This window comes from Drosophila ficusphila, unplaced genomic scaffold (assembly GCF_018152265.1).
Source record: "Drosophila ficusphila isolate 14025-0441.05 unplaced genomic scaffold, ASM1815226v1 contig_414, whole genome shotgun sequence".
In the NCBI taxonomy this organism is placed as follows: domain Eukaryota; kingdom Metazoa; phylum Arthropoda; class Insecta; order Diptera; family Drosophilidae; genus Drosophila; species Drosophila ficusphila.
Genome location: NW_025064328.1, coordinates 9,217,174 through 9,225,953, shown reverse-complemented (window position 1 = coordinate 9,225,953; position 8,780 = coordinate 9,217,174). Strand labels below are relative to the sequence as shown.

Genomic DNA, 8,780 nt, shown 5'->3' with positions numbered 1-8,780 from the left:
ATGTTGTCCAACGGTTTGGGAAAATGTTTGTCCAACCGTTTGGGAACCGATTGTTAAGTTTGAATAACAAACAAAGATAATATCATATGGTGGGGTGATTGACAAAGGTCAATCCCGAGTTTCCAAACTCTGTCTTGAAGGTCAATACATTTGCCTGTCACCGATTACAGCTAAATTTAGAAAGCCTTTGAATAATCAATTAGGATATCTCAAGAAAGGTTTAAGATCAGTTCTATCAAATCAGAAAGAAAACGAAAGATATATTTAATTACGGACCCGACGAGACTACCTTACGCTCATTCTACACTCGCCTTGGCGAATCTGAAACGAATGAGAGCGAACCCGAGGCCGAAAACTGAATTCCGAAGATATATGCGAAAACTTCGGAGGCGAAGCAACAGCGACGGATTGTTCAGTTTGACTTTAAATCGCGACTCGAACGGTACTCTTTTGCGGATGGTGAGCGGGAAAGTGGAAAAGCGGAAAAGCGCAGCCAGAAACCCAATTGAAAACTCGTGAAAACAGTGAGCAGTGTCTGAAAAAAAAAAAACAAACAATCACAGAAGCATCAGCATAACAAAAAACGAATCTTGTGTGCAACTCATCAGGGGACTCAATTTCCAGAGTGAGGTGAATATACAAATCTCGATCCGCGAGTCTGTGCAACGTTCTCCCAATCTCCAGTTCGCCAAGCGGAATCCAATCAGAATCCCACCTGAGCGCTACCTGCCAAGCGTGTTTCACTTTGCATTACCCTCGCTGACCAGTTGATTCAGACTTGCGACTTGTTTGCAACCCGTTCTCTTCTCCTGGCTCAAAAAAAAAAAAAAAAAAAGAAAAAGAAAAGCAAGACAAAGGAGTTATTTTTGGCCATCAGTTGCCATTTGCATTTGTGCAGTGTCCAAGTTGGCCCATTCAGCGCATAAATCGCAAATGCAAACGGCCAAATTGTTATTGCCACTTAGAAGAGCTCTAAGCGGAATTCTCTCGCCTTTTTGTCTGAGCAAAGTGTGCAATATCTTGGCCGTAACAGTAGCCACCTGGTCGCAACTCGCAACTAGCAACCAGCAACCAGCAACTTGCAGTTCGCGACTCGCGGCTCCGAAAAAAAAAAAAAAAAAACGCTACCAAGACACAAAAGCTGGTCGAAAAAAACGCGCTGGCGATTGCATCGCATGTCGAGGTTGTTTCGCATGCCCTTGCCCCCTCCGCCCCCTCGGCCCCTCCTCCCACCGCCCCTCTATTGCTACGCCACTGCATGCATACCCCCTTTGGCGCCCCGAGAGCAACAACAATGCGGAGCAGAAAGAACTTCAAAAGCACTCCGACCCTCCGTCTGTTTTTTGGTGATTATGAGCGTAGAACCGCTCCAGAGGGCTAAGAAAAAGTGCTCGGAGTCGCCAGTTAAATGCCCTTATGGCCTTACTCTATGTGGTACAGAAGCTAAGAAACGTGGTTTCGTGAATGAAGTGTGGTATTTGGTACCATCAGCAGTTTATTCAGTTCCGCGGTTTATGCTGAGATTGTAATAATAAACTCATCAAAATACATATTTTTATGTAAAGTATTTGTTATAAAAAAGAGGAATATGAGAAAACCAATATTACATTAAAAAACTAATAACAGAAATGGAAAGAAGTTTAAAATGTTAATATGCAAACAATATAAAATAAGGTTATCTTGCTTAATGCTTAAAAATCTAGCAAATCTTTCAACATTTTGTGTAAAGCAGTATTTAATTTTAAATCAATTTTCTGCTATGTATCCTAAGTTTTTAGGTGTTGTTCTAAGAAATATCTATGGTCCGTTTGCTTTATTATATCTAAAGGAATTTTTCCATTTCCCCCATAATTAAAATTAAAATAAGAATAAAAGTGAAATGCTGGCTATTAATCTTGAAAACTATTCCAAAAGCCGTAGCGTTTTTGTGGTCTAAAGTTGGGAAGAATGTTCCTCTAGTTATCCGTAATAGACAAGGGCTTAATTATTTCGCAAAGGCTTCGGAAAAAACGCGATGGCATTTTGCCGCCGCCAGTTAGAGTATTAAATGCAAAGGCACAAAAAGCATTTCAGCCAGTTTCGCTTCGCAGTGGCGCGGCATAAAAGAATCTGAGAAGATTGGCCGGAGCCGAAAAAAGGCCAAGAGAACGTGGCCAAAAAAAAAAAAAAAAAAAAAAAGGGAAGAATGAGGAGCGGTGGAGAAGGAAGGGGGACGGCATGCTCAAAGCGTTTAAGCGCCTTTGACACTCAGCTGGTGGCATAAAAGGGGGCAGCTCGGGATTAGGGAGGTGGGGAAAAGGGGCTATGGAAAATGGTGGAAAGGGGGGTGCCATGTGAGACAGCTGCCAATCAATGGCAGCCTAGGCCCATCACTTTGCGGCCATTTTGCTCCGTGCGGCATGTTGCATGTGTGCTGCGGCACGAAAAAAAAGAGGAGCCAAAAAAAAGGAACAAATCGAAAAGGGAAAATAAAAGTGGAAGAGCGTTTTCCGAAATCGAGGGGGGCTCGAGGGACTGGGAAAATTATGCGCTAATGGAAGGCAAAGTTCAATTTCATAAATAGTTAAGTTCAAAGTTGGCCACATTCTCCAAGTAAATTACCCACCGTGTGTACACAATCAATTGTAACAAGGAGAGAGAAAGAGAGAAATTTTCAGCTTATTAAATGGAATTAAGCAATTTCTGCGTTATTACCATGAATATTTGAAATCGGGGGTAAATACCTAAGCCAGGGGATTAGTTATTCCTGGCTCTCTTTGCGCACTTTTTCTTATTGATTCTTAGGCGGCAAATTAATGTTTTCATTGCGTTTTCCGGCCTTTCATTCCGACTTCCCAGCGGAAGTGTCGTGCGGCCCAATCAAACAAATACTCGCACTCGACATGGCCGAGAAAAAGGAGTCACAAAAAGCAACCAAATTACGGCTAATGGTTTTTTAATTGTAACAATAATTGCTGTCGCCATTGCATGAGCAGCAATCAGAGCTGTTAAGAAGGCCAGAAGGGGTAGGGTTTTAGCCCTCCTATTAATGAGGGCTCTTGGAAGGCATTCAGATGCCAGCAAATTACCAAGGGCCATACAGAGAAAGGATTCCTCTTAGGTGCAAATTTTACAGAATGAGAAACAGTTGGGGATACATTTAAAGGCTTTCAGTTCGTAGAATAATTAATTTTTAATGCGTTTTTATTTTTATTTACGTGGCTACCTAATGCTAAGTAATTAGAATATTACTTAGATCAAAAAATAAAATAATAAAATGATTTGGCTGCTACACAATAGTTTTGAACTTCTTTTAAAACCTAAAAATATTTATTTAGCTTTAGTTTTTCTTCCTTTGTAATTTATATTGTTAAGAAAGTATTTAAACAAGGATCTATAAGTATTAACTTAGTATAAATTACACCTATAGGTTTTTTCCTGTGCATTTAAACGAATCCTGTGTTCATGTTTCTGCTGCGCTTGACTGTTGCTGCTGTGCAGAAGCCCACATAATTGTTCCCTTCATGTTTTGTGCTCGTGTGCGTGTCTATAATTAAGGCCAAAAAAAGTGCTGGCCTATGCTTTTCCGAGGACTAAACAAAAGCCAGCAATGAGACGCCGAACCTTGAACTTGCTGCCGTTGATGTGGCTGCTGAACTCGGCTTCTATTTGGGTTTGTTTGATTCTATTCATTGTTCACTCGCCGGCAGTTGATTATGAGTGTTATTTTTTTCTCGTGTTGCTGCTTTCTTTTTGTTTTTTGTTTTTTGTGTGTGCGCTGGCTTGTTGCTCTTTTGCTCTTTGGTCGTTTTCGGTTAGCCAACATAGCCTGAAATGGCCAAGCGTAGCATACTTCTGTGCGGCGAAGGTCTCTAATGTGCGCCATTTTGGTTTTATGCGGGGTCGCTGCGAGTGTGTGTGTGTGTGAGTGTGCGAGTGTGCTTGTGAGCATAAGTGTGAGTGTGCGTGTTGGCCCATTTGCCCAGAGGTCATTATAGACGCTTGCTTGGTCCGCTCGGCACGTTGTGGCCGCCAACTTCCGCTCTTGTTGCTGTTGTAGCTCTTGATGTTGCTGCCGTGCCATCTGCAAGTGTTGCCAATGTTGCTGCCGTCGCTGTTGCTGTTGCTGTTGCCACTTTGAGCCTTTTGGCTTTTGGCCTGGTCCAGCGCTGCTCCTGGCCCTCTAAAGTGGCAATTTGTCTAGTTCTGTAAGCGCCTCTTTTAACGATAATGATGATTGCGCATTGTTGCGTTTTTATTTCAGTGCACAACCTGTTCACACACACACACACACACACACACAGATCCGCTTGGAGTTATGCCTTTTTCTATGAGTGTGTGTGTTTGCTTAGCATTTTCCGATTTTCATTCATGGCCACACCATTTCCAGCTCTCCCCTTTTTTTGGGTCCGTGTTCTTTCATTCGGGACTTTTATTATTTTCATTGCCATTTCTTATTCCATTTGGCCGTCTGTCAGATGTCTGTCTTTTGGTTTATGCTTTTTGCCCGCTCCCCGTTTTTCCCCCCCTTTTTCCCGTCGCCTATTTTTTCTTTTTTTTTTTTTTGCCCGTGTCGGTCGAAACGTGTCGTCGCCGTTGTTAATTTTTAGTGTAGGACGAATGTTCGCATTTGCTTTATTGGCCATGGCCGAAATGCAATACCGTCTAGACGCCGAACTGTCCAGAGAGGCTTTTCGAGGGCAGGCGAACCCATCTCGTTTGATGTCCCTATTTGTTTTGGCCGAACTATTTTGATTTGGTATTTGCCCAATTCGGTTTTGTTTTGGCCAATTCGGCATGACTGGCTTCGGTTTGATTTATTTTACACATTTTTTCCCTTTCGTCCCATCTATTTGTTGAGTAAATAAATTCGGAAAGTTTGCATACAATTTTCGTCAATATTTAACCGCACAAAATGCATTTCGCATCGGAGTGGGCGAGTGCGTGGCAAATAATCAATAAACATTTTGCGGTTACCGACGGTCAGTGTCGTGGCCCCCAGTTGACATCGATGGCCATCGATGGCTATCGCTCGACATCGCTCGTTCGCTGGACTTTGGCCGACGGCATCAGCTGATTACTTTATCACAAAAGCGTAAAATGAGGGGCAAAACGGCAGAGGGCCAATACATACTATACACACGCACACTCGCACACGCACACATGCATAACTTAGCCGGCATTCACGTGCTGCACTGAATGACTTTATCGACTGCTAAACGTCGCTTGGCCATTTGATGCGGATGTCGATGTGCACACGTTTAACCCACTGGCAAATATCCACACAAACAGATCAGTGAGAGAAATATTGGTTGAAATTAAACCCTTCTATATGGGCACTTGATAAAAACATCAAATGAGGATAATATTTTGCGGGATAAGTAATTATTGAGACACAAAAAGCAATGAGTGAGAAGTTTTATTCAAATATAATGTTGATAATCTAATTAATGTGTTACTATAAATATAATATACACAAAACAACCTGAAAGACATAGATAAAGATATTTGATAATCTAACATAATCTCTATGTTCTTTAAATAATCTATTTAATCTCGTAAGATTATATATTCCCAAAAAAATAATTAATTAAGAAGTAATGAATAACATTCTTTGAAACACCATCACGAAAATCTTTTTAAAAGTCAAAACAAAACAGTATTTAATAAAACAGGATCTATAGATTACTCAAGAATAAAAGCAATGCCTTCGAGATTAATAAGTCTCTCTCTGCTGAGATTATAGACACAGAACAGATAACATTTGCTCTATTTTTAGATATCGATGTTTTGAATAGTGTATCTCGCTGAGTGGCACACACATACTGCGATAATTTTTCTGCTTTTGTCGTGTGCTTTGGCTTTGGTCCTGGCTCGAGTTGGCTTGGTCCTGGTTCTGGTTGCCGGTTGCTGGGTCCTGAGCCCTCTAAATGTTTATTGCTTCATTCTGTTGCGCAATTTAATCGATGTCTGGCTGTTGGCCTGTGCTCCACTAAGCCCCCCACCTCCACTCCACTCCGCTCTTAACCCTGATTTTAAAGAGCGGCTAATGTAAATCGTTGAATTATGGCAATTTACGATTTAATGAAACTTTGCTCCGCCAGCAATCAGAAGTCCCCCATACGTGCGTTCGCTTTCTGTCCATCTTTATGGGACTGTGTGCGTTTTTCCCCCCCGAGAGTGGCTCACTCCCCGAAGGATTTTATCCTTTTAAGCAATTATCTTATAACACAATCCTGTGGGGGTCAATCCGTGCCTCATTTTGCGCTCGAATGCGCCGCACAAAGTATTTAAGTAACTCAAGCCGTTACCAACAAAACAGATTTGGCTGAAGGAGAACGGATAGTGGCCATGGGATTTGGGGGGTTGAAGGGGGGTGGGGGGTTAACCCTTTTGTGTGCCCTTCTGGATTATGTATTTGTGTTTATCTTCAGTTTTTGTCTGCTCTGTTTTGATGCTGCCGCTGCGAAGCGAGAGCTTACCGCAAAAAAAATGAGGAGGAAGCCGTAATGAAATGCAAAATCGCTTAAGTTCCCCGGCGAAGGGAAAACACAGCTACAGCTTTTCCACGCCCCCCGCTCTTCCCCGCCCCTTTTTTGTTGACAGCGTGTTAGTGCAAACTAAATGAAATTTTCTTCATGCTCATAGCTTTGTGGGTTTTTGTTTTCCCGCTCAGTTTTCTGGCTCTGTCGGCTGTGTGTTAATGTGTTTGGGGTGTCTATTAAGGGTGCTACATGTACATCGGCTCAGGCCCAGCAATCATCCTCATCATCATCATTACCTCTCTCTTGGATCGTCATTAACGTCGGTGCTGTAGTTGTACTTGCCGCCATAAGGCCGATATTACCTTGCCCTTGCCCCCAGTGCGCCATTGTCCTGTGCATAATTGAATGCTCAGACGCTTTTCAAATTCCTCTTAATGCCCGGGGTGCAGTACGTTTGACTACACTGAAAAAAACCATACAGCAGGTGGTAGCAATCTTTTGTATACATATTAATATTCTAGAAAAGTTATTTTTCATAAAAAACGTAGGTGTTTGTATACTTATATGAAAATGATTAATCCTCTTTGAACTTAAATAGGTATATTGAATATATTTATTGAAACATTATGTTTTTAATATAATTTTAAGCTCTTTTCCTGAATATTCTGAATATATAATCGAAACCTTTCGAAATCTCTAATTAACTTTTAGTAAGAAAATAATTTTTAAGCAAGTTAGAAAGCGTTTATACGGATGTAGTTCAATTATTTCTGCAAACTATAAAATACTGGCACGAATTTCTCGCGGTGCACATGTGTGGGAGTTGCCTTTCAATGACTTCCGCATAAGTGTTTAATTTCCTGTGTATTAACATGCTTAGCAAAACACGGAAAAAGAGTGAGCCATGGCTACAAAACGCAGTGACGATATGAAAAAGGGGTTGCAACACCAAAAAGAAAAATAAAAAAATAAAAATGAAACCAGAAAAGGTGCGTTTTGGGAAACCCCCTGGTGGGTGGGCTGGCATAACGATTTGTGCCGACAAATTTATTTAAAAAGGATTATCAGCAGCTAAGCGCCATGCTGGCACACTTCAAAGGCCGCCACGCTCCTCCACCGCCTCCTCCCCCGGGAAAATATTCGAAGGGGGCGTGGCTGGGGGGAAAAACAGAAAACAAAGAGCAAACAAAACACGTAAGCACCGCCATGGCATATGCAAATTTCAATGTCAGACTCAGTCTGAATTTGAATTTGAGTTTGAACTGGAGTATGAATTTGACATTCAATTTTGTTTTTTTATGCCTCCGAGGGGAGGGGAAGTAGGCTAAGTGGCTTTATTTTGATGATTATGGCTGGGGACAGAGTTTAAATAATCAAAATTCCAACCGTTTCAAGATTAAACCCGAAGTCCTGGAAATTCGATGCGCTCGCCGGAATCGAGTTCTAGGATATCTCTCCTTTTTTATGACATTCCAGCGATAACCTTTCGCTTAAAATGAACTTGATGACATTTATATGCTTTTAAGGGGGTCGCACCGGCTTTCATATCGAGTTTAAAAATAGCGAAAAAAAATTGTAGCAACCGAATCTGAAGGCGTGAGAAATTCAATTTGTTGTCACGTCCATCAGGTTAAAATGAAAGTGGCCGGGGTTATTTGTGGAGCAGGGTTGGCATTTTCATGTTATTGAATACTTTAAAAGGTTTTTCGGAACACCCCCAGTCCTCCTTCCTTTTCCCTCTGAAAAATTCGAATCTTGCTCAATTTTCAGTCGTTTCCCTTGTCCTTTGTGAACTTCGGGGTTGGTAAAATTTTAGTTGAAACATTTTATTTACTAATTGCTGGGAATTTGCAGTGGATATACATTTTTGGAAAATTTATTTCTCCTTGAATGAGTGCCCGCACGAGTGTGTGTGTGTGTGTGTTAGTATGTGTGTGCATGTGCGGAAGTTCACACACGCCTGAACACTCACAGCCTGTCAAACGCACTGCTGAAAATTCCCTCCTTCATTGCTCCTTCTTTCCTCCTTCCCTTTTCCCTGCAGTTTTCCCTTTCGGAGTTGCTTGAAAATTTTCAAATTTCCGGCCCAACTCCTCCCCGCGCCGAAGGAAATTGTCTACGCATGTTTCTGGCACTTTTAAGCGGATATAGTATATAGTGCATGTGGGAAACTATTTCGCCAGCTAAGTCTGCCAAATCTTATCCATTATTAATACACGAGCCGAAGTGTTCAACACAAATTTGCAATTTGCTCAAGATTCGGAGGGGCGTGAATTAGCTCTCGCAGCCCGATAAGCATTTTCCGCCGCCGCCGCC

At 41.8% G+C, this 8,780-nt stretch overlaps 1 protein-coding gene across 1 annotated transcript in view; it reads left to right on the top strand.

Moving 5' to 3' along the window:
• Positions 1-435: 435 nt before the first annotated feature.
• LOC108090384 (semaphorin-2A) overlaps positions 436-8,780 on the top strand; it is a 49,859-nt gene continuing 41,514 nt past the window's right edge. Inside the window, exon 1 of the mRNA XM_017189032.2 lies at positions 436-630. The gene's annotated coding sequence lies outside the window, so the exon portion shown is untranslated. The remainder of the gene's footprint in view (positions 631-8,780) is intronic.